Source organism: Dromaius novaehollandiae, chromosome 1 (genome assembly GCF_036370855.1).
Source record: "Dromaius novaehollandiae isolate bDroNov1 chromosome 1, bDroNov1.hap1, whole genome shotgun sequence".
Taxonomy (NCBI): domain Eukaryota; kingdom Metazoa; phylum Chordata; class Aves; order Casuariiformes; family Dromaiidae; genus Dromaius; species Dromaius novaehollandiae.
In genome coordinates, this window is record NC_088098.1 from 121,358,196 (window position 1) to 121,385,181 (window position 26,986).

At 39.3% G+C, this 26,986-nt stretch overlaps 3 long non-coding RNA genes across 3 annotated transcripts; 1 reads left to right on the top strand and 2 right to left on the bottom strand.

Moving 5' to 3' along the window:
* Nucleotides 1-30: 30 nt before the first annotated feature.
* LOC112996184 (uncharacterized) lies at nucleotides 31-1,617 on the top strand. The gene is made up of 3 exons (XR_010392758.1): nucleotides 31-739; nucleotides 946-1,050; nucleotides 1,151-1,617. It is a non-coding gene; the product is annotated as an uncharacterized LOC112996184 (long non-coding RNA).
* A 3,900-nt stretch (nucleotides 1,618-5,517) lies between these two features.
* LOC135330716 (uncharacterized) lies at nucleotides 5,518-11,743 on the bottom strand. Its single transcript, XR_010392763.1, has 4 exons — nucleotides 11,630-11,743; nucleotides 10,489-10,627; nucleotides 9,590-9,705; nucleotides 5,518-8,955 (listed from the first exon to the last, which is right to left on the bottom strand). It is a non-coding gene; the product is annotated as an uncharacterized LOC135330716 (long non-coding RNA).
* Nucleotides 11,744-14,392: 2,649 nt separating this feature from the next.
* Nucleotides 14,393-26,655, bottom strand: LOC112996146 (uncharacterized). Its single transcript, XR_010390895.1, has 5 exons — nucleotides 26,563-26,655; nucleotides 24,564-24,724; nucleotides 23,218-23,441; nucleotides 15,361-15,513; nucleotides 14,393-14,467 (listed from the first exon to the last, which is right to left on the bottom strand). It is a non-coding gene; the product is annotated as an uncharacterized LOC112996146 (long non-coding RNA).
* Between the last annotated feature and the right edge of the window lie 331 nt (nucleotides 26,656-26,986).

Genomic DNA, 26,986 nt, shown 5'->3' on the forward strand with positions numbered 1-26,986 from the left:
CGCCCCACCGCGGCCCAGGTGAGTCAGGCGCGCCCGGGGGCGGGGCGGGGCGTGACGACACTTCCTGGGCCACCGCCCGGGCCGCGCCGCGGCGAGGCGGCGGCGGCGGTTGTTGTCGCGCTGCCACCCGCGGCGGGCGGTTCGCGGCTTCCGCAGCCTAATGCTGTGGGTAGCGGTGCAGGTGCGCTGCTGGGGGATCGCTCTTACTAAAGTGAGGGTTTGATTTGGTTGAGCTCAGGAATATACATACATACATATATATATATAAAATATATTTTTATATATATATATATGTATATTTAAGACTGTATAGTGTTTAATCAGCATGGGTTAAGAGCCGAACTATGTATTTGTATGTGTATGTGCCCAAATCCAGCAACAGTGCAGTTTGTGTACTTTGGCACGCTGCCAACTGTACATTGACCAACTGCCCATCTAAGCATGAATGTATGCTTCTGCGAAATCCGTCCTTGCGTTTCGCGGAGGCAAACTCTGATTAACAGCAAGCAGGAGTGTTGGCTGCATAAAGACTGAATGCTACTAAGAAAAATCCAAAATGCGGGGTGCAGCAAGTTCCTCCGGGCGCACTCAGACCCAGCTGGGTCTGTACACGGCCTCTGGATCCTCCTGCTCTGCAGTCACATGAGGACTCGCTGGGAGTGGACCCAGACAAGCCAGGGACAGCATCCTAGAGGACTTCACACAGGACACATTCTCCTTCGCCCAGGTGCTCCAGGAGGTACAGTAAAAACACAGAAAAGTGTCCCAGAGAGACACTTTACTCAGCAAGTAGGATCTCCCCCGAGACAGAGGAGGCTTTAGGGCCCAGTCCTTGCTTTACACAATATACATTAAATAACAGAGCAAGGGCAGCTCTCCCCTCTCCCAGGGAAGCTCTCCAGTGGCCCCCTTCACACAGCCTCTTCCCATTTTCCATGTAAACAGAGCAGGGATCCCGGTGCCAGAGCAGCCCCAAAGGCTGGTGACTGCGGTGCTCTCCTTGGAGCACAACATGTCTGTCCTCCTCAGGCAAAAGCAATGGAGCTGAAGGCAAGTGCTCCACATGCTGGGTGAGCTGTAACAATCAAGCTATTAAATAAAAGGGGAGGGAAGCATCAACAACCACATTCATTCCTTTTCCTTCAAACAGGGCCAGCTCTGGGAACCCCAGCTGAGCTGCATCCCTCTGGCAAAGGACGGAGAAACCCTTAATCTGCACATCCTGCTCAGCTCTAGGAGACAGAGGGCAAGCGCTCAGCGTTGTGAAGACCAGAGTCTTTCTGGGCATGCTCTGAAGCCACGTTTTGGGGCTCCGGAAAACCATACTGCCAAAAACTGATGTGTCTATGGTTTTCAGTTGCCCTTGGGATTAGGAGTTTCGCTCATCACAGCTGTAGATTTCAATGTCTGAATCCTTTTATGGTTCTAGTAGCAGCTACCATAGGACTTGGATAAAGGGATAAGAAGCCTTAATCTGTCACTGAGATACGGCACTTGAAAAGAAGTCCTCTGCAACCTTTGGTATGTAACATAATGGTAAAGAGACTGTATTGCTATCTGCATCATGACCTATCATGCACACGTATCATGCCTTAATAAAGCTCATTTTAAAAATGAGTATCAGACTCAAGTTTACTTTCTAGGCCATTAGGGTGTGATCATTTAGTCTGGCAAGTTAAACAACAGAGGACAATGCTAAGTGTTTTATAGCTAAGATAGCAGTAGTCTCTCTTTTTTGTCTTTGCAAAGATCCATTTAGAAAAAATCTATAGAAGCATTTATTTTAATTACTTTAAAAAGACTTGGGACATCAAGTCTGTTCCCAGGGCTTTATTCCACATGGAATTGTTCCTGCTTAACCTATTCTGGATTCAGCTGAACACTTCTTTATTCTGAAATGTCTGTATGTAAATAAATCAGGAATAAGAAATGAATGTGTGTAGAGACAAGCCCTTAGGCCACCCGTGTAACCTGACGATATACCTCTATCTCACCTCCTTCTCCATTTCCTTCCTTCTATCATCATCCTAATTTTTTTCCTGTTTTGATTTGGGCCTTAGCTGCAACTGGATTGGTGTGGGGAGACCTCCATGCTCTCAAACTGAAGCAGAGCAGGAGCTCTGCTTAAATTGAAGCGCTTTGCAGAGCCTTGGACAGCATACCCTCTGGAGGTGTGCAGTACTTAGTCCCAAACAGCACACCAAATATTTTACTCCACTAATGACATATTACCATTTAAACTCTTATTTCACTGGGAAGTTGGCAAAAGCTGTAAAGCTAAACAAATTGGAGGAAACCCAATTTGCAATTAGTTGACAGTAAAAATTAAGTTTAAGCAAGAAATGGACTGTATATGAAGGCCCTTTTACCTGTACTGTGATTTGGGAATTAACTCTATGAACACCAGCAGTGAAGGACAGCTCGTGACATAACACGAAAAGAGCTGGTCAAAGAGACTTTTGATTACTTAGGTGCTTTTGAATGGGCTGGGCCTAAATACAATTCACTGTAAGGTGTGTAGAGAACTGGCTGCCCAGCTTCAGAGGTTTTAGTTGGTGAAACGTTGGAAGGCTGGAAAAGGGGCACCAATAGAGCTTGTCTTTATGAGGCTGGAAAAGAAGGTGACAAGGGAATTCCAGAGCAGTCAATTCTCTGATAAAAAATATGCATAGAAGACAGGAGGGATGATGAACAACAGTCAGTGTGTTAGGTTTATCAAAAACAAATGACGTCAAGCCAACGTACCTTTCTGTGGCAGGGTAACCAGTCTTGTGTAGGTACTTCTCTCCCATGCATACACATTAGCAGTGGCATCACAAAGAAAACTCTCTCCCCTTACTCTGTTTCATTCTGTCTTGCAGCATTTCTTAGTCCTATCACAGAACAGGATTTAATACAGTACTTGAGCCTTTTCTTTTTAGAACAATAACCTTTTAAAGGGTTGCTTGATGTGTATGACGTAAACCAACCTGGAGTTTCAACAAATTGTTGGACAGCTTTGTCCTACACACTACAGCTACGATGTTTTGCTTCTATATTATGTGAACAGGTAGCTGATTCCAACTGTGTAATAGTAGCCAATACAAAAGAGCACTAATTTGCAGTAGCCAACTTGTAACTTTCCAGAAGATAAAATAAAAATGCATCTGTTCCTCCTCTCTGCAAACATTTAAGCTATGCTGAGCTTTTTATACACAAATGGTGCAATACTGCAGTTGGCTTAAGTCAATCTAAAACTATACTGTCACCAAAGGATGTGCAGACGTACCCCCGCTAACTCCATGTTCCTGTCCCCTCTTTTGTGTTGGTACTAGTATTCAGGTGGTTGTACTAGCATTCATATTGTTGAACAGTAACTGAATCAGCTCAATTATCTCACTTAAAAAAAGAAAAAAAAGCACCTTGGTGAGTTTTCATCCAGATCAGAGCTGGACTGATTTACTGCATGCTCATTAATGTTAACACACAGGGAAGCATCATTACACATCGTAGTAGATGCAGTGGCAAACTCAGTTTAAGAAGTTCCTAGTTGATCTGGTTTAAAGCGCAGCTCCATGAACAACTAAGAGGGTAAACTGTAGTTTGGACAAGGAAATGAGAGGTAGGAAGAAGGTGGGAATTCTTAAACCAACTTTTCCACTGGAAAAGAAAAATACCAAAAATGAAAACTATAACACAGATAATCCTGTTAAAGTCACCTACACACTTCGACTGGACTGCTTGTGTTGCACAGAATCAGGCACACATAGGAATCTTTGCTAATTTTGAGCTTAAGTTAATAGAAGCTCTGCCTGCTCAGCATCCCAAAAATCACTTCCTTTACAAATTGATTTGAACTCACAAAATTAAGCCATGAAACAGGCTTAATTTTGTCAGGCAGTGACAGGTTGGGGAATATGCTTGGGCCTTCATCAGCATGTTTTTAGCGCTCATTACTATAAGATCTGAACCAAACAGAATCAGAACACAATTTAATAAAAATCTTGTAACTTCCTTGTAAAACTGGGGGCTCTTTTAGAGGCAGGAAACTGAGACATATCATAATTTGCTCAAGATCACATAGGGACCTCACTGCAGAGACAGTAACAGAACATACGCTGTATTTGATGTGATCTAGTAAGAAAAATACTGCTTCTGGGCTCTAAGTAAACTTTGGAGGTGGCTCTTAACATGTCTCTTAATTCATGGAATTATATGCCTTAGCCAAAAAACACAGCAGGGCAACCACTCATCTCCCAAATGCTAAATTTTAAAGCATATACAAAATATTAGAGCTTATTAATGATCCAGATCTGAACTTTTTTCCAAGAGAAAAATATTGTGCTTTTTCATAACTGCTTTCTTAGAAACTACTGAACTATTTTTGCTAACATTCTTTCTCTGTAATAATAACAGAAGCTCTGCATTCAGGAACTTAACTGAGAAGTATTAAACAATCATCTCAATTACATATATCTCATTATCAGCTCTGTTTATGATGGTAGCGAGACTGTATAAAGCAAAAAAATACAAATAAAAAAAGATTAATCACATTAGAGTAAGCAATGAATGACAGTTGTTTCTGTGGTATTACAGGAAAGAATGCATATTTTTTAATTTTCCTTCTCAAACTTCTGAGAACAAAAAGGTGTTTTGTACGATTTCCTCAAGCTCAGTCTTGCTCTGCCTCCTGGAAGAGACCCCCATTTTTCGGGTACATTTCTTCCTGCTGTTAGCTGCGCTTTAGGGCACCATCTCTGAGGTCATTATCAAAGGGCTTCCTTGTCAGTCCGGCGAGCTATCTCCTCTCTCCACAAAGCTAAGGGCTCAGTCCTGTCACACACAAAGGTCACCGTGCCAGATCCACAGTTATTACAAATTATGCTAGTTCTACAGACTCCAATGGACCTGTGCCAATTTAACCTTATCTGATGATGTGGCTCCATGAGAACAAGTCCCAAATGACTCACAACCACCTCATACCTGGTGCGCACAGGAAGAAGTTGCTTTTCAAGCTGGGTCCCACAAATCCCAGCACATCATTTTATATTTCTCACAGAGCTTCTCCTCACGCGGAAACACGGAATAAAGTATATGTTCGACTACGATATTTGCTTAATCCTTACCCCAGGTCACACAAACCACCGTGCGACCCCGGAGCTCGCAGGCTGAGCTAGAGCGCTCGGTCCGCTGGCACCCTCTATGGGCACTTCCATGAAACGGCATTCAGAACCGAGTTGGACACAGCAACACTGGCTGGGGAGAAAACAACTTCGAAATTATGTTAAAAATTGAGCAGGAACTAGTTTGCAAAACGAACAGGTTTACATTCAATTATTTGGTATAAATAATGGACATGAAAAATTGGTAACTTGATGCGAAAATCAGAAAAAAAGCCTTTTCCCACCAAAGTGCTTTCATTCAGATGAGTATTTTATTTGGCTTTGTACATGCAAACCACCATCTTAAGAGTATAACACCCAAATCCTAAAATAAATTTTGAAAAAACACTTTGAAAAAATAACTTTGAAATCCATTGTCTCTAACTACTACTGTAATGCATACAATGATGTCAACAAACCCTCCGTATACAAACTAGTATATAAACAAAAATTCTAAACTAGGTATCTGATCAAAAAGTTAGTTTAATTTAAGAAGTTAGCTGAAAGCTTTCTAGGGCCCTTGTGTGAATGCAAACACTGTGAATAATAATAATAAAGTTAAGCAGGTACCAAGCAATAGTAGAATAAAGCTCTAGAGTGTCATTAAACAGCATAACTGAGGGAATTTATTTTAAAATATGATTTTTAATAAATCAGTTTCCTTTAATAAATAATCATTCCATTGTGTCTGCCACTGCAGTCGATTTTGTCTTCCAAAATGTATTGAACAGGCTCACAAGAAGTTGTGGCAATACACATTGGAACTTGTAGGTCATATCCTTACACTGCAAGTACAGTTCCACAGCTCAAATATAAATATGTAATACTATGTCTTAATCTGCCATGTGAGGCCCTGATCCAGAATAGGCTTTCTGTAAATTAACCTCAGTACCTGCAACGCAGCTTGCACTGAAGGCAGCAAACCCCAATCAGGCAGGCATGGGGATCTGCCCAACAGACTGAATTGCTGGATAATGGATTAGAGGCTTCTGGTAAACTATTACAGAAGATCTGGAAAAGATTCCTGTGTATTTTGGTTGACTAATGCTTTCCATTACAAAGGACTCTTTCTTTGGGAAGTATTAACACCTCTGTTGTTTGTAGCAGGCCTTTGATATTTAGCAGGGGAAATCCCAGAGGCTATAGTGGTACCTAATCATGGCCCAGAGAAACGTGAGTCAGTTTTACCTGTATTGTAAAGTATTAAAAAGGTTGGGGCTTGGATTCATGAACAAAGGCAGATTAAAATCAGGCTGCCACCCACAACTGTCTGGCCTGCCCCCACTGTGCAGGTGGCTCAACTGCTCTTGAAACATCAGCTGAATTGCCACAAATTAGAGCTTGCATGTTTAATAAGACTAAAACTTGAGCACAAAGATCCCAGCTGCCTGCAAAGCAGGAACTTTCAAGTCAGGGGCCTTCAAGACAGGAACAAGGTGGACAGCTAAGGAAAGAAATTTTTACTGCCTTTCAGTTTTAATCTGCCTATAATTGTGATGGGCTTTATTCCTTCTCCTGCTAAAATTGCTAAATGTTGCAGACAACCTGGTCTAGGTCGTGAGGCAAAGCGGGAGTGAGAGTGTTCTCTGAACACAGGAGCACGCTGTCAGAAGAGTCACCAAGAGCTTCCTCCAGCAAGCCCCACTCCAGTTCATCATGCAACTCTAGCAAATGACATAGCCCCTTCAGTCAGCTCTCCCTTCCCGTGCTATCTGGGACAACAAATGTAACAGGAACTGTGCCCAGCTCCCTCAGTGAGGGAGAAAGCGGTCAGGACAGTTAAAGGAGAGCTCTTCATAGTGGACCCGATGACTGATGCCACTACCTCATATACTGCTGCTGGCCTTCCCCAAGGCTCCCGAGCAGGGTGCTGTGCTCTTCCAGCTGTTGGGTGGAGAAAAAATGAGCCATTGCTTTCTCCTTGCCTCTAGCCCAGCACACAGGCCCAGCATGTCCTCACAGTTGGGATGCAACAGCTATAGGCAGTTAGGCGATGGGGAGGTCAGTTCAGACTACGCTGGAATGAGGAAACAGTTTGCTGAAGAAAATGTATGGTGTAAATCCTTCCAAATAAAGGCTTCTCAGAATCCTTGGCTGCCTTAAGAGTTAAATGACAAGCTCATTTCAATTTCAGATGACCTATTTTTGTTCATACTGTTCCCAGTCTGGAGTATCACTCCATCCTTTGCTGGTTGGGGACTCACCCATTTGTAGGTTGGGTTGCTTATCCTGGGCTGCTAATATCAGCTTGTCTGCGTAAGGAAATGAGCATTCAGTACGTGATGATGATGCAATGCTGCTCTGAGTATGCGCTGAAAAGTGCTTTCAAAGTGGCACAGCAAGCCATTCTCAGAGAATATTTTTGGGTCCTCAAGGGAAATTGGCTTGTAATAGCTAATATATTGTAAATGAATTTTCTATTTGGCTGAATACTACCTTCTCACGTGTACAAGTCTTACATATTTTAGTTGGAGAGCTCATTCACATTTCTTGGTTTAAAAAATGTTTTGGATGTTATACTTCCTTTTCATTTTTACTGTGATGAAAGATACCTGTCTTTTTGACTATACCCTTTATACAAGAATCAAATAAATAAATGTCTTTGCCAGCACTGAACCTAACAGGTCAGAATAACCATGGCTATGTGGAATTATTTCTGAAAATACAGTTAGGCTCATTTAATTATGCTGCCAATATCTTTCATTTTCTTTCAAGTCATTGTACCTGCACCACCCAACAGTGGCTGTAAAATTTCAGTTACACTAAATGGTATATAAATTTTAAAGTGAGCTCTATGAATATCTATAACTATTTCATTTACATGTAACCTTTTCTATTTTAAGGTATTCATTTAACAACACACTGTAGCTTAAAAGTCCATTATAATAATAAAGTCTCTCTAATAACTATTGAAAGATGTTTAAAGTCACTAAACAAAGCTAAAAAATCTGACAAAAAGCTCTGTAGATTTTATACATAAATATCTCACAAGCTGTTATCTGTTTTCTAGTAAGTAACATAGGGGGCTAATAAAAAGTGGAATGTATTACCTACCAGTCCAAACTATTTGTCTAGTGTATTGGCTCAATGCTTTTCCCCGAGGGCTATATTTGTTTTATAAATAAATAAATAAATAAATATACACTTCCATATTTATGTAATATGAATATATGAAACCTAAAACTTCCTCTTCCAAAGGGCTATTAATGCAGGTAATATATGTGCATAATATGAGGCGCATCTTGCATATATTCTCTAAGCACATTAAAATAACTGAACATGAAAGCAGCAAAAAAACCACACAGTATTATATACAGTATTTTGACAACAGCGCAAACTCCTTTTATACATTTTGTTTAAAAAATATCTACCTCTTCTCTTTTTTCTAGTAAAATCCACAAAAAGGCTGGTTTTCTAAAAAGCTATCTGAATTCCCAAGCCCAGTTCAATTTCTATGAGTTTTTCATTTGCATTCAGTGGTGTTGCCTCATCACCTTTAGGGGAAGTAGAAGAGTTTTCAGATAGCTGTACAGCAGTCTGAAGTTCAGAGTAGACAGGTTCCTCTCTAGAAGTCTCTGTTTCTACCAGAATATTTTCTCCAGTAGCTTGAGACCATGGCTGAAGTTGTGTGAAAGGTACTTCTACAGTTGAAGTGTCTTTTTTGCAAGAGTCCCCTCTTTCTCTTGCAAAACTGTTTTGCCTTACCAAAGACTTCTTTATTATCATCTTGTTATTAAGAGCCTGACCTAGACCCACAACAGCATTACATACTGCTACATTCAGTCTCCCATATCCCTCATCATCTTCTTTATATCTAAGGGAATAAAATTGAAAATACTGAAAACACAGGTTAAAAACGGAGCTTTTACAGCAGAAAGTAAGAATAACATCTAACTAGATTGTCGAAACTGGAAAGGTCGACAATTAAATGCTGAATCAGATTGCTATGTATTAGGTGGCACTCAAAAGACACACTGTGCGAAGACACAGTTGCAATAGAGTTTCAATGACTAGTTTTTAATCAAATATACACCACTGAACAGAAGAGACATCTATCCATAATTACATTTTGTTAGCCAGACTTCTTTATCCCAAAATGAGAGTGGGATTTGTTTATAATACAAAAGCTGTTGATATGTAAAGCTTGTCTCCTAAGTAGAGATAACTTACTGCGTCAACAAATTTCTTTCAAAAAATTAGGTTAAGAAAATTTCCTAGGGGCAAAAGTTATAAAAGCAAATTTCTTTTTCCTGGGTTAACCATCTTTACACCAGGCTTTCTGTCACCATAGTGAAACCTTAAAAATAATTTGTTTTATGCTCAGAACATTTAAAGTTGGACCAAAATTAAGATAGCATTTAACTAAATATTTGGATCCTCTTAAACAAAATCTAGAAGAAAAGAAAATTTTATTTCATGATCTGAACAAGAATCGACTGCTAACATACCTGAAACGAGAATGACAGCTGAGTTTATGCACTTTTCGAAGATGTAGGGTCAATGTATAACTCCAGGAAAAACATTTCTGACAGATGTGGCATTTATATTTCAGAATACCATCACTCTTGGAAAGAAATGATATTCAAGTCATTTAAGGCTAGTACATATATATGATAAAAAAAAATCCTTTGTTGAAAAGGGGGAAAGAAAACACACTAACTAGCTGAAAACCTTTTTGAAATTAACTTCCTAAAAAGTTTAAAATTTGATGGGTTTTAGGAAAAGTTTTAAGGAACCCCAGTGAACGTGGAAATTCTCTGCACAGCTTTCAGTGCTGCAGTTGTCTTCAATAACAGTGTGAAATATAGCTTCCACTAAAAGATATTCGGCTTCTAATACAGCAGTGATCATAACTCAGAAAGCTGAAAAAACAGGCAACAAATGTGAACAAACTATAGCAGCCAAAAATGTATTTTAATGCTGTGGCCAAAGACCTGCCTGAATAAAAGCATTGTATGCTTTGCACATTTTGCAGTTTCTCCAGTTTAATGTAACACATTAGTTCTAGGGGTGGAGTACCAACATGATGGATTTTAATCCCTGAAATATTTTATTTTGCAGATTAGGATTAGCATGTTAATTTAAAAAAAAAAAAAAAAGGGCTGGCCAGAATTCAAGACTGAGTATGCAACTGCATGCACCTAAGGTAAGCAGTCAAAATCTATAGGTAAGCATGAGTCAAGCATTTGCATAAGACTTGCAAGAGTCCTAAAAATATGTACAAATATGTACCTGATTTGAGGCTAAATGGCATATTTCATGCATTCACATGAAACTAAACACATAAATATGAAACTTCAGTCTCATTTATAGCAATATATTTTATTCTTCTATTTAATATACCTACCACATGTGCTCTCTTGTAATGCCGTCTCAGAGTTTGCCAAGTCCGTGAAGTAAAATCACATCCTTCAACATCACAGCTGTAGGCATCTGAATCATTGTGTGTTTCAACATGTTTATGCAGATCATAAGTGTTCTTAAAACTAAAAACAAGGTAAAACAACAGATATAATAGTACAGAGGAGTAGTTTTGTGGTTAATGCTTAAGACTAGGAGGTGCTAATTTTTGGCTCTGACAATGACAAGTGAAAGTGGAACGTGTAAATCATTTCTCTTCTCTACCTCAGTTTTTCCACCTGTGAAAAGGGGATAATACAGACATCTCTTTGATGTGCTCTGAGTTTCCTCTTCCATTCCCTCTTTCTTCCCACACATCCACACCATGTCCAAATCTAGGTAATTTTTCCCCAGCCATGTTGCAAACAATCATTCTTTCTTCTCTGTTCACACAGAAAATTCTTGTCCATGAGCTGAACAGTCACTTCATCCTCTCTGGTCTACAAATTCAGGTTATTTCCTTCTGTCCACCCACAATGTGAACATAAAAGTACTTACACATTTGTTCACTTTATGCCACTTCCAGCATACAAACGTTAGACTTTTCATCTTCTCTGCTGAAGTCATACATAATTCTGCCAATGTTTATATACGCAACTTAGTCTATCACATTGCAACCCTGTTTTTTTCTATTTCACTGCTGTTAATGTAACATTCATATGATGAAAGCAGAAAACAAACCACCATGAAAAAAAATCACAGGACAAGACAGCAAAAGGTACAGTGAGCCTGTGACAGAAGAACTGCTCAAAGGAGAAGACTGTGACTCTCCCAGGAAACAGCATCATTTGGAATGGCAAAACCGACAGTTTAAGACACTATTGCTACACATCTCAACTTGTCATGATGACCATTTGATAGTACATGTAGTTTTGCTGAGAAAATTTACCTTTTAACACATCAGTCCTATTTGTGCCAGAAGTTCATGAACTATGTTTCGACAGATAAAGGCATCAATCTATTAGATTTCTTGATTGAAGAGTTTATTTTAGTAGTTGAAAACTTCTTATCTTTACTAACTCCTATATAAAGCACTAATTCAGTTCTACAGTTCTGCTTATTTAGCTACAAGCCTCAAATCTTCTTACCTGCTATCACAGAGATGACAACGGAAAGGACGTTCATCGCAGTGTCGGAATCTGGTATGTACTTTCAGTGAGGAGACACTTGTGCATACCATATCACAAAGTGGACATGTAACACGGTTAACTGTAGAAGGAAAGATACTTTCAATTCTGTCTCACAGCTTCACCAGGACATTCAGTCTGCTATGATGTATGACAGGAACATCTATTAAAAGCTCTTATTAAAATTCACAGACTGTAATACATTTGGGACTGAAACATACAGATAAAAAAAGGAGCTAAAAATGGAATGGAGACATAACAAAGATGGTAGTCAAATAGTGGTCAATCTTATAATGTTTCAAATTACTTTCCAAAAATGAAACGTAAGGTAAAAAGGTGTAGAGGATCATGTTTCACTCTGTAGCCTCTAATGAAAAGGATAATTATCTTCTTGCCCTTAGCACTTTGGGAGGATTCCTAAAAGGTGGATGTGGTCTGGAGGCCTTCTGACAGGCAAGCACTGGCAAATCTGCTTCTAGCATTTAAGATATTACCACTCTAAACAGGTGGCAGAAGGAAAAAGTGTCTGCCCTTCACCTCCCCATTTCACACTTGGGTGTATTTGCTTAAAGCATAATAGTGGAAGTGCTTCGTAAACTGCCAGACTATGAACTGCAATGGCTGAGGCAGAGATGCAGGTTTGTTCTGCTGATTCTGGAGCAGGGGAGAACTTCTGGCAGATTGGCAGGCAGGACTGTAACCTTTTAAGCTGAACAAGTACTTGCTTTGCTACCTATGATATGTGCAGTGGGAGAAGTCTCAATAAAAAAGTTTGGGATGTAGACAAAATCTGTTATATATAGGACTTTGAAACAACACATTATTTTATAATCTGCCCAATGCTTTACAGGTGGCCAGTGAAAAACCTGCAGTTGAAGTGCTCGTGTTTTCTCAAAAAAAGAAGTAAGTGTAACGTGCTGTAACGATTCTGGAATTGCTCCCTGTATAGATACTTTTCCTCACAGTTTATCTTAAATCAGGAAAAACAATATTCTCCCTCTGAAATAAATAGCTTCATGTGAGAAGCTAGTCTGGAATAACTTAATCTGCAAAACTGCATTAGTGAAGTTCAACAGTCACTTAAAATGGTAGTAACAAACTGTTCACTTTGTTCTTCTGACATGTAAATGTGTCCAGGTAGGGAATGATTTCAGACAGCACTTTGCATTCATATTGCAACTTATTTCACAATAATTTCTTCTGTGTAGGAAACCTCTTTAAAAGAAAATTTCAAAGTTTATCTACACCAGAAAGCTATTATGAAATATGCTGGGGTAAGAATCTGAAAATGACTGCACTAACAGACAGGTGCGCTGCCAAAATTTTTAAAGAATGAACTGAATCATGAACTGAGTAAGTAACAGGATATAATATCTTAAAGGATTTAGATTATGCCTAAACAGCTGGACCTAGGAATAGTTCCCAGATTCCTCAGCCAATTTCACATCCAGCTGTTTCCCCGTGGCTTACTGGGACATGACATTGGTTCACATCATCTGTGTTCCTAGGTCCAGCCACCATCTGATTTTCCCTGGCTATGCAAACAGAACACATGCTCTGAATTATCAGGGGACCAGGAGAGCAGGGCACATTGCACAGTCCACCTACGACAAAGGCTTAGGTGCAGCCAGAGTGACCAGAAACAAATAGTTCAGTTAGCTCTGTCCTTTATTTAATATATCAAATTCATTTTAATAAGAGTATCAGCATATTTAAAAGGCTTCATTAGCTAATAGAAACAAAAAAAAACCCTTAACAGATTCCAGTTTCTATCTAAAATTATCTTGACAAAAAGGAAGAAAACTAACCTAGTAAACAAAACAAAAATCTCTATTGTCTAACAAAAATATAAAAGTTAAAGTATTTTAGTGAGATCCACGTCAACTATAAAACCGTTTCCATATGAACATAGTCTGCCCTAGTGGCTCATAGTAAATACCAAAACAAGTACATAGTTGTTAACTATCAAGGTATTGATTTGTAAACAGTGAAAAACAGATTTTCTTTAAGAATACAACTAAAAAGTAGAATCTGCCCTGATTGAGTGAGTCTGCACAAAGCTACCTCTACGTTTACACAGTCCAAATGACTGGCACCCAGGTCTGGCTACATAGCTCAAATATCCCTATTCCCAAGGCAAAGACACACCCACCTCACAGCTTCTGCATTTCCTGTACATCTAAGAGCAGTATCACATGCTTCCTTGTGCTCAGATGCATTAGGATTCTTTCCCAGTAAGTCACAGCTGTTGTAGTATAACTTGTGGGAATAATTTGGGGACCTCAGGGAGACTGCGGTTAGGTCAGTGAAGGACTACAGCATTTGAATGAGGCTGCCTAGGTACTGCAAAGTGAGCAAAGTTGCATCCCAAGTTAAAATACAGCTTTGGCTTTAACCATGACCCTAGTTGTGAAAGCAAGTAAATATGGATTCAAGTGAAGAATAAGCATCAACATGAGAAGCTAATGCAGAATAGAAAAGTCCACATCGAAAAGCCCCTTAAACATTTTCATCAGAAGGCATGAAGAACTCCCATGCTTTAGACAGACTGGCAATGAAACTTGTGCTTTCCAGCAGGTGTAAACCAGCTCCTCTTATTCTGTATATTAATTTTCTCAGCTGATACAAAGACATTTTATTAGCTCTGCAGTCTATCAAAACCTGTTCTATACAGGATGACTTAAAGAAAAATATATTTTATTTTAAAAAGCTCTGACTTACCATGTCCTCTCATGTGATCTCGTAGCAGCCTTTCATTGGCAAAGTGCTTGTCACAGTTCTGGCAAGCCAATATTTGTTCTGTTTTAAATAGAAAATACTTAATGACAATCCAAATAATTAATTGAAGGTATATTAATTAATTACCTATAGCTGCCAATTTGGTGAATAAACTAACACAACACTGAGACAGTTTGAGTATTCTTTCCATGACCGATGCATTTAAGAAGAAAATTTAGTTTAGGCTCAATGAAAAGGATTCTTTATCAGTAATTTAATTTTATTCTCAACAGTATAGCAATCTGTTCAAAAACACTAAGAGTTTGAAATTTGAGCTCTTGTATCAATTACCTAGGATGTACATATTTCCCATCACCAAAGCTTTCACAATTCCTAAACATATTCCAAGAGTTCAAAAACAGAAAAAACAACCACCTCTCCCTTCCTCTTTAGCATACAGGAAAGTACACCAATTAATACACAGTTTGTTGAGGTAGGGAGTGTTCTCATGAAGAAAATACTTTGCTCTGAAACTAGCTAGATGATCATTGGGATTACTTGCAGAGATGCTGTAATCTAAACCTGGTTCTAGTGAAAGTTGTCTCTTCAACAAGCAACAGCCTCTCCCTTTCATAGGCAGTTTCACTGTGTCAGTGGAATGCCATGCTGTGCATAGAGGGAAGAGAGGCAGTGCGATGCCACAGCTGCCAGGTGAATAGCTTCTCCACTGAAACACGGATCTAAGAGTGTTTGTTTGTTTTCACTCATTACACTGCTTCACCAGAACTGCCAAGTCAAGAGAACTTCCATGATTTATGAAAACAAACTGCTTTCCTGGAGTCAACACTGTTGTCAAGCAGTTGACTTATATGAAAAATAGAAATATTTATTAAAGGCACATGTGCACACTATCATAAAGTACCTTCAATTAAAATCTCTTAAAAGAAATATAAAGAGAAAACATATCCACTTACTATCTTCTGAAACTTGTCTCTTCACATGATCGAAAAATTTAGTGCTATTGGAGAACATTCTTCCACAAGTTGGACAGGACACAACTCTTTCTTGTGTGTGGGTTCTTAAATGATCCCATAGCTTGTACTTTCCCTTAAATACTCCGGAACAGTCTAAAGCAAAAAAAGCTGCACAAGCACTTTACTTTTTCTTCAGTAGATACAGAAAAGGCTAGTACATACTTATGGCTTACTGTTATATCTTTAGAAACCCACAGTGAAGCATTTTCTAGGAAAAAAAATCAATTTATCACTGTTACAAACATTATGTGGCATTTAATCTCACAAATATCCATTCCAAAGTCAAAGATTATTTGTCAGTAATCAGAATTCTTCAAGATACATTGGCCATGTGTCCCTCCTACAGAAAAGGAAAAATTTTGAGTTTTGAATCTGCGGAGGGCATGCTCCTGTCCTTTCCATTCTCATATGTCACTTTTTTTTTTTTTTAACTCCACGCATATGTTCATATAGTAGAACTGAGATAACATGCATTACTATCTCTGTTGCCTCCCCATTACAGAATTCCAGCAATCTTCATAGTCTCTAGAAAAACAGGTGAACAAGATGGGGTAGAGATTATATGTCGCCTATACATCTCAAAGAACTCCACTTACTGATCTCTTTTTTTTAATCTTCATTTTTTCTATCTCCACATACACATTTCTATAGTGGTTAACCCCAACCAATCAGCTATCCACCAAAGAATCTTTGCATATAAATAGCCATGTCATCAGATCTCTTGAGCTCAGGAACAGCTTGGTCCTGTAGATATCAAACTAGTCTTAACAGCACCAGAAGCAAGCTCTGGCTATTGACATGTGAGACATATGGAGAAAATCCTTAGGAGGTTAACGTGTTAGCTTAAATGAAGCTCAAGAACTATCTTCAGGAGAAAACCTCAGATAGATCTGAAGGAGTATGCTACTCTATCACATAAGAGGGAGCAGCCATGAGTCTCTCATCTACCTAGCAAAGATAAAGGCTATGAAAAAAGCTACCTTTCTGGAAAGGTGAAATAATAGCCAGGATCCAACTAGAGACTCCTAAGAGTTAAGAGGACTGAATTCAAATCATAGAACAATAGGTGGGAAATGATAAAAGATTCTTTTGCGGATGATGCATGAAAATGGTAACCAAGTGAATCAAACTCAGTGACACATTGGATATTCTTAGGTCTAAGAAATTAATACATTAAATTCATTCAACAAAGAGGACTCACCTAGTCCATTTGACCAACTACATGTACTATGATTTCCTTTTCTACTGTTCATCAGGACTTTCTCTCTAGTAGGAGAACAGGACTGCAATAACCTTGATAACCATTCAAATCTACTCCAACAGGTAGAATATAGGAAACTTCCTGGAGACAACTTCTGAGCTCCAGACTAACATATTTAGTAAAGTGACAGAGCCCTAGACTCCTCATCAGAGGACAAAGAAAATCCTAAAACCTCACCTATGAGGAGGAAATAGGATCATCAATGTCTCCTTCATCTAAACTGTGTACAGAATTCTTCTGATCAGGAGAGGCCATGGAACAAGGACTATGTCCCACAGAGACCTTGAACCATCTAGATCAGGAGCTGGAAGACCAGTAATTCTTGTGTAACACAAAGGGTTCTGTCTCTGAACCCAATTTCAAAACATGACATGCAGCCTATTACACCGAATCTTCTTACAGTCTCATTTTGTGAACTGTCAGAGCCCTGAGCATACCAACAGATTCCAGTTGCCCTGATCAGCCTGTAACGATCTTTCTCTGTAATCCTTTGCAATCTCTTCTGCCCTACACATCTAGGTGTTTAGCTGCCTTTGCTCAATGTCTGCTCTGATATGGTAAAGTTATGTAATCTGAGATCAGATTTCTGTGAAAACAGAAGCTGTAAGAAAAAGCAGTGAGAAGCTTCATCTGAAGCCTCCATTCATGCACCCTGTGCTCACTGGGTCGGGAGCTGCAGTTACCTACCCTGTAGGTACGCTGTGCTGAGCCTTGCACCCAGCTGACCCTGACTTGCTGACTGGACTTCTGACTTGACCTCAGACCTGCCCTGTCACTGTGAACTTAGCGGTCACTGGGTTGTAACTGACCCTGGACAGCATCACCTGGACCTGCTCTGCTTTTCTTTTCCAGGTGCTCTGTCAGTGAGATCCCTGGCCCTGCCTGCCTTACCATCACCCTCTGCTCCCTGTTTGCCTTCCGTTGCAGAACACTCCACTCTTGCTGTTCCCTCACAAACCCAAAACCAGCCAACTCAGACCACTAGCTAGTGTACTGAGGGTCCCTGGAAAACAGACTGCAGATTGGTGCACTTTCTGTTTGTTGTTCCAACTCCACATCAACTGCTTCCTCACAGAGGGGATTAGATCTCCTTTGACTGTGCTTGTTTGTTAAGTTTGGGGGTGGGAGTGAAAAGTTCTCTTTCACTGCCTGGACATTATGATTCTGCATGCTGCTTTCAAATGTGTAACGCCACTCTAAATGTTAAGATCACAGAATTATTAGACCCCTTAATACCCAGGACCCATACTTTTGTTCTGAGGCAAGATTAGTTACACCTTGGTCTTAAAAGGTTTTCTCAGTCCCCCTGTGATAGAAGCTCTGGCGTTTCCACAGGCAACCTGCACAGCACTTCAACATACCCCTTTAAACAGATTTTCATAATGTCTAACTTAGGGCCATTACTTATCTTTTCCAACACAGACATGGAGCACAGATGATTTCCCTGTTCCTAACAGCAGGGTTTTTATTAAACATATCTGAAGACATACCACATTCCTCTTCCACATTTCCTTTTCCTGCATTCTGTTCTTTAGCCTATACCATCAGAGTCCTTTCAGCTGTCCTAGTTGTCTATGTTTTCTAAAGCCATGATCATGTAGATGTGTATTTTTTGCTCATCTAAGGATTACAGATTCAATGCTGTCAGGCCACTGGAGTGAGTTCCCCAGCCAAAAAAAACCAAAACCAAAAACAAAAAATCTGTCACCTGACCTGGAAAGGGGAAGGGAACAAAATGATGTCACCTTGCATCCACTGACTGGAATTTGCCATCATTGCAGTGAATACCCAACCCAAAAAGTAACTCTAACCTATGAATTGAGCAGACTCACAGTTGGGGGGTTCACAAAGACAATTCAGATCAAACCAGGACTTTGTCAATACACATTAAGAGACATAGCCGACTGACATTTAAAAGCGAGTACTGAATTAATCTCTCCCAGGACCAGAGTCTAACAAATTGTCTAATTATTTTCTGCAGGAAGTCTTTTCTGCTTGAGAGGTTCTGTCCATACACTTTGTAGGTCTGAAACTGACTGACATGCAGATCAAATTGCAGTCCATACTTTAGGCCTTAGTCAAAATAAAGGCATTTGCTATGAAAGACTGCCAATGGAATGTGGCTTCTACAACAGAGCCAAGGGCAGAACATCAGCTTTGATTAAGCAGTGACAATAATCGTATCACACAAAGTAGCTAGCAACCTGGTCAGAGAGTGCATTAAAAATGTTCTTTCTTAGTACAGAGCTGAGAGAAACTGGGATGGCAATAGGTATGATTCCCTTGATATGAAGGGAACAGATGAGGGAAAGCAGAGAGTAAGCTCACCATCAATGGTCGTTGTGAGGGAAACATCCCTGGTCTTAAGTGGTAGAATACAAATGAAAAGTCTGTCTGAATGGGTATGTTAGACTATCACTCACAGGCAGAATTATGAAGAAACCTGACCCTGTTCAGTACTAGCATTCCTCAACTTAGACCAAATGGTAGTTGAGATTCAGCCCCACAAATGATAGGCATTATTATACTTAAAGCATGTCGCCTATAAAACAGAAATGTTTCTGCAAGTATTTAAGATAGATGGAAAAACACCTGGGGAAGTTATTTGACATGCGCCTATGCAATGTGTAGCACTAAGTGAATTCTATGAGAAACACTGCAGTGAAATACTTTTTCAAATTGAAGTTTAGTAAGTGAACTACCTTTCCAGTGACAATAAACAATTTTCTTCTGATCCGTAATAGTTTCTTTCTCAGTATCATAGGCATGAATAGCAACATGTTGATAAAACCACTCTGGATTATTGAAGGTAACCTAAAAAAACCAGAAGTATGGGGAAAACAAGATAGTTTTGGCAGGAAGTCAACTGACAGGAACAAAGAATTAAAAGAAGTGTTTTTAAGAAACTGAATAAACACCAGTGAATACTGCAGTAACATTTAATTATCTGACCCCAACATAGAGAAAATGACATCCATTACAAAAATATGGAACCTTCTGCAGTCGCTACTACACGAGCCAGGTCCTGAATTTAGACTCACCATCTAGTAGTTTAGAAGAAGTCTGTCTAGACCAATCCAGTGAACGCTACCTATTCTTTGGGGCAGGGGAACTGTGTCTGTTAATGTATTTCTTTTGATTATAGCTTTCACATATTTTTATCTTCTCCCCTCCCTTCATTTGTACCTGCTTCTGTTCACCCAGATGTCTATGAGGGCAGCACAGATAATTCCAATAGAAATGAGAAGGCTGGACAATGATTAGATTGAATTATGTGTCATGGACACAACACTCCACCAGTCAGTATTGTGACAAGAGGGACTAAACCTTAATTAGCCTCTTCATCGCTCCACAAAAATCCACACCTGCAGAGTGAATGCAGACCGCATACAGCATCTTCTCCAAGCAGCTGATGGTGTCACTCATCTGCAGACTGCCATCAGTGGCAATTTAAAGTAATCCTCTCACTCCACAATAATTTAGCCCCTTACTTCAGTATAGCACCCGCTCTGCTGCACCAGCACAATTATTTGTAAGGCTAGACAGTGAACTGAGTCAGGGAATTGATCTGGCATTAAGCAGAATCAAAACACCAGAGTGTGGAAAGTGGAAACAAATGCAACTCCTGAAGCTAATACTGCCACTGCAGATAATGTACAGCTGATTCAAATTGGAACGGTTTTTTTTCTTTAAGGAAATTATTTAAGTGAAAAAAATATTTCTCTAGTATTATCTGTGTTTAATCATCCAAATCCTATCATACTTGGAGAATGGATTAAGCTGAGCTATTAAAAGGCACTCTTTGTGCAGAGGAGAGAATTCACATGAGGAGCTAATACAAACTGCTGCATTTTAAATTCATATTTCAGTGTATTTCACAATAGCTCCCTGGGAAAGACAAGCCCTTATTTCCTCTAAAAGGCTTGAAATATGATCTGAGAAATCCAAGGTCTTGTGTATATGAAAACATACAGGCATATTATGGTGAATCAACTAAAGGTATTGAGCTAGACAGTGATCGAAAGCCTCTGCACTCCTTAATGAGAGTAAGCATGTACAGGTTAAACACACTTTAAATTAAGGTCACCATCTCTAAGTGTTTTGCCTTAACTTTCTTGAAGATTTCTTTATACATAAATAGGAGAGAAGTTTTTGGGGCTGTTGCCTGAGTTGGTAACCTTACCTTTGGAGAGACGGAATCTGACACAAGTAGGAGGCACCACAAGAGTCAGAGAGGCAGTATAGGTGATTCTCAAAGAGAATTATATTCATAACTGTGGGAATATATTTGCAGGAGGGTGGGAAAGGTAAGCAGTTTTCCCTGCCCTCGAAGTTCCTCTCTTCACTGTGCCCTACCCCGCCTTCTGGGTCTAGTCTAGCCTGCCTACTGAGTTGGGAAACATTCTTTTAACTAATAAAATTGACAACATAGTTGAAAAAACATGTATGAAAAGATTTGGCAAAATGCTACAGACTAAAGGATTCCATCAGCCAAAACTGCCCACTTACATAAATGAAAAGTGGAACATGAAATCAACTAATGTGAAAAATTTTTCTCTTTTAAGCATGTTTTTGAAAAGACTGTGTTTACTGTCAGACCAAGCTAAATCAAACTTTGGAAAGTTTTGAAGATTAACTTGCTTTTCAAATAAATTGCCCAACATAGCAATATGCAAGTCAGGGCTGTTCAGTATATATTAAAAAGCATTACTAAATTAAAAAATAATTACTTTAAGAAAGATTACCTCCATAAGCTATAAAACATAGTCAAAATATCATAGCTTATGGATTGTTTGTGTGGTGTGATTGACAAACATTAAATAATGCTCTGTATTATATGCTTGGGTTTTTAACTTAAAAAATAAGAGAACGGGGAACATCCATACTTAATCCCATAGTAAATAAAAGACTCCAGTTATAGAAATAAGAGTTTCTGACAGATTGACTCAACAGCACATATTACCTCTCCCTCTGTTAATCTCAGATTTTTATGTTACTTATTTCACTTAGAGAGAGAGAAAAAAAAAGAGATATCATAGCATTATGAGCATAGATATTTTAAATTCACAGCCAAAACAGACGAATGAGATTATTTCTGGACAGAAATAATATACAGATTAGGAGGTACTCACCTTTGTGTGTGCTGTAGCATAAACAATCTGTTAACTGAAACATTAACTATTAAGAGAAAACTGGAAATAATCTCAGCTAACATGGTTGATGTCATAAACTAATTTTACCACATCTTTGATGTGAAAAAGTCATAGAAGAAATAAGGCTTTAAGAGTGATAACCCATGTATCTTTGAAAGGCCTAGAGAGACAGAAGGAAAAAGGATGAAAGGCCTTTCATAAACATTGCTGTTTCAAAACAAGCAAAACTTTTAATTCATAATTCATTGTTATTAAAACTACATCAGATTTGCCCATATGAGGTGTGCAGAATGTTTGAATTTTACTGTTTTTCTGATTTCCACAGTACAACTTTTGTTTCAGTTCGATCCCTTCTTGAGTATCACTTTATTTTGTTTTCAGTTGTATCATTTAACTCAAATGAAACCAAACCCACCTATAATACATGAAAAAAATTAATGTAAATCAGATAGGGTAAAGGCAACATGGTCTCTCACTTTAGGGAAAGTAGTAGTTAAGGAAGATTGTCTGAAATCTATCTTGTTCAACAGTTAAACAAAAGGAGATGGTATGAAAATGCCACCAGCAAGGTATCAGTTCTGTGGATGATGCAAAGGTAACACTCTCTGGCCACAAAAAAGAACAGAATTTCTGAGCCCAAAAGTAACAGAGAAAGTGTTTCCCTATGATGTCATATCAATATGACCCCACTTTGACCAGGAAAGAACATCTCTAAGAAGCAGAATGAAATGTATATAGTAAGTGGTAACACTGACAAAAACATAGCAATTGCTAATGATCTTAGCTCATTTGATATAGAAATAGCAGCACTGAAACTGAATGGCTAATCATTTTATTTAGTATAGGACACCACAAAGTGGTCAGGATACAAACCATGTGAAACCAATCTTGGCCATATTTGAACACGAGACTTAAAGATGAACGGCTTATTGCAAATGCCTGATATCACCCTGTGCCAGAAAACAAACAAAACCATTTCCAACTGCCCAGGGAAACATGAGATATTCTGTCACCTTTCTCTGAATAAACAAGAAACCCTCTGGACCTTCTCTATTAACTACCAAGTTTGCATGCATGCTGTTAAAAACACAAGAGTTTTATCTTTGTGGAAAAGATCAGTGTAGTCACCACGAAGAGAAAGAAAACTTGAATTCAAGGTCCCAGATGTTATGCAAATATGTTGTTTACATTTGGTGAATGCTACCAATGACTAACATATATTAGTTATGAAGATAGCAGGACACTATTTAGAGGTAAGCTTGAGCAAAATTTCCCAGCAGTGAGACTTCTCTATTTCCAGATGCCAAATCCAAGGAATGCTAAGGTAAAGTTAGGGGGGAAAAAACTCCACAACCTATTAACATCTCAACATATTTCACTTACATCGCAATTCTCCCAGTGGCAAACAAATTCCTCTGAGATCCTTGGTAACTGATGTTGGCTATGGCTGTTCTGCAAACATGCTGGCAAATTATGATGCAGTGCCCGTAACTGAGAGCCTATGAATTTGAGTTTGGTGTGGTAACTGTGAAAATTGACATGCATTATCAGCTCTCTGGGATCTTTTGCCAAAAATTCACAACTTCTCCACCAACACTGGTACTGCTCTAAACAAAAGAAAGAAAGAACGAACATTTTACTGAATACTGTATGAAATTTGGAATTGTGTGTCACAACAGTGAGACTACCAAGCGCCATTTAGTACTTACATTTGTCATAACCTCATGATCTGTAAATAACCTTAGCAGAGAAACTGATAATTGCTATCTACTGATAATGCAGTAGGTAAAGCTTGCAAATTTCAAGGGCAAACGGATTTTCCATTTTTTCAGAACTGTAGCAATACTAGAGTACTTAAGAGCTTAAAACACGACTTTTTGCAGAAAGACAATTCATAAATTCAGTGGGAAAAATTGGGAAAAATTAGTATTTTTCTTAGGTTTACACTATGACACTCTTCAGGTTAGGTCACGGAGGCATTGTTAACGTTGGTCCAATTCTATTTTTTTCACCTTTTATTAAAACTCATTCACCTATAATTAAAATGTCTACACCTGTAATTACACTTGATTACAGTGTTAAGAATAAAGAGCAGGATACACAAGAGCCAAAAAAGCTGTATTAAAAAGACTAGTATATTATTGCTATTACATCCACAGAGACTGCCTATAATTTTCTGCAGAATAGGATTTTTTTTTGTTTTCCTTTTAAGTACATTAAATCCTATTAGATGCAGAGTACAACACCAGCCATGAAGTGTTCAGTGTATGTATGCAAGTTATGCAGTTACTGCACAAACAATAAAAGTTTCTGTTTCTGTAAAGATTCCTACAACTGCTACTTTAAATTTAGAATCTTTAAGCACCTGGTCAGATCCTTGAAAGGCAACAACTCTGCCTTTCAAAAACAATTTTCTAAAATCTGTTTCAGAAAATTACACCTACTTAGACCCTAATCTTATAAAAAAAAATCTCATTAAAAGTTCTCATGACTTCACCTCTATAGTCTCTATTTTAGCAATACCTATCAACAGAAACAAAACCCAAGGACAATCAGATGCAAAGCAAAAAGCAAATACAAGCCCTGGTCTAAGGGCCTCACGCATGTGGGCCTGGAAAAAGCTATGAAGGCCTGCGCTGCAGGTAAAACTGAAGTCAGTATTATATCCTAGATTAGGAAGTAATCTTCAAAACTGCAATATAATGTGTGACATATGAGACATAAATGACCTGCTTTTTCCAAGGGATGCTGTAGATACTCTTTCAAGTGTTCCGCAATGTGATTATAAAATTCCTCCATGCATTTTCCTACAAAGAAGCATTCTTCCCATTCACATGGTAATATCAATTCAGAGTTCTTAAATTTGCTTCCAGGGGCCATTGCCTAAAATCTTCAGAAATACAGAGAAGTTTTAGTTATATTAGATTTCTGTAATTTCCTTTAAAAACAAAACAAAACAAAAAAAAAAACCCAGTAGTTAAGATCACAGGCTCCTAAGTTACATGAACTTTTTTTTAATCACTAGATACTTTTTTTTTTAGAATCTAAGTAAGTCTGTATTTTGCAAACTTTTACACCTTGCCAGAACCCACAAGTTGGAACATTTTCATTACAACTGCACAGTAAGAGTTCTGTGATCACCATCCCAAACACCTACTGAAGTGCATTTATTATAATTTGAACCTATGGCAGTACTGTAAAACCCCTTTCCACATAGAAAACCAAAGTATCATTACCAAGAGTGCAATGCCACAGTTTTTAACCCAATATCAGTGTGGGCTCCCACTGAACAGGGCTCGTTCCATTCTCCCCTGCCATATATTTCTGTTCTCAAGATGCAGCACTGGAATTTGTATGGTCAAGCACTAAACTGACGAGAAAACTGACACAGTTGAAAGCTGAAAGCTGAAAGGCGGAGGAGGACGCATGAATGAACAGCTAAATCAGTCTTCTGTTCAACTTATCACATGCATGCTTTTACCAGTATAGGGGTAGCAACAGCAACAGGCAACCAGGAGAAAGAGTTCCACTGCCTTTTCCTGATTGGGGTAGATACATCAGCAGGAAACTTTGTTAAAAACTATTGGCCTGTTCTCAGTTGTTTTCCACCCCCCTCTTCTTCCTTCCCTTCCTGCTTTCAAAGATCTGCCAGTTCAACTGCTTACCACTCCCTAACTTGCATTATTGCCAGTAATCTGTATTAATTTTAAAAGTTTAAACAGTCTCCAAGTAGGTCAGCTGATGGATCTCCAGCAGCAGCAGACTTTACAAGGAGGATGGTAACAAGCAACTGTGAGGACGTTCTTATTTTTCCTCATCAACACACACAGATCTGAAAGACAAACTCTGTCCAATAGCCTAAAGCATCAGTATAAAAGTATGACTGTGTCTTCACTAGTGCTCTTATTAATTACCAAAGCCAGGCACTGACATAATACTGGTTACAAAAATAGTGTGCAAATGGGAAAGCATGCAACTCAACTGGCAAAACTTTTGTACTTAGCAAAAATACTAATTAGGCTAGCAAAAGCACTAACTGTTCCCCCACCAAACAGGTTAATTACCAGAAAGCTTCTAAAAGAACTGGTCCTCTTATATTGCAAGTGGTACTTTCCTCACACTGTAACAGTTCAATCTAAACTGCTGTAACTAACTGCTTTTTTTCACCCAATCCCTTTTTGTTGACCTGAAGCAGGAAACGCAGGCATCCCTAAAGGCATATTGCAAAATAAGAAGAGTACCAGTTATGCCACATACAATTCACTGCCAAGTAACTTATTAAAGTTATTCCAAATACTGTGTTAATATTACTGGAAAAAAAATATTTCAAGTTACAATCATTCTAATTGACCTATCTCAGGACCTGCAACGTGCTAAGAAGCACGCAGGCAGAAAATAAATCAGACGTAAAACTGTGCTTGGATTCCTGCTCCTCATAATAAGAATGAACCCCAGTGTCTCCCCGCCCCTGCTGTCTCTGTGCCCTCCCTCAGCAGCCAACAGCCCCCCCCCCCGGTGCCCCCCTTCAGCGGCTAACGGACCCCCCCGGACCCTGCCTCAGTGGCTAACGGACCACCCCTCCCCCCACCTCTGCGTCCTGCCTCGGCGGCTAACGGACCGCCCCTCCCCCCACCTCCGGACTCTGCCTCGGCGGCTAACGGCCCCATCTCTGCTGGCTGCCCCCATCCCAACCGCTTACAGCCCGGGGCAGGCAGGGCACTAACTCACCGGGGAAAGCCGCTCCCCACCCCCCGCACTAACGGCCCCGGCGGCGGGGAGGGGGGAATGCAGGTGTGAGCCTGCGCGAGAGCCGTGTCCATTGGACAGTTAAAATGTCTTCCCGTGACTGCCGAGCAGCTTCACTGACCAGTTGCCCTTCATCACTGGCTACCTCTAATGGCGGTAGGCTTCCATTTGTAGCGCTGTTGGTTTTGGTTTCCTCATAAAGAGCATACATTTCAATATCCTTCACACCAAACACAAGCGCTGTTAAAGGTGAAAGTGTATTAACTGGCAATGCATACAACTGTGAGATGGAAAGCTTTTTGTAGCCAAGTCGAGGAGACCACACAAGTATTCAGTAGCTGCTGTTGTAGGCTCTGACAATTTTGTACATGTCCCGTGCAACCAGAATTTGTGATTTCTTGCAAGC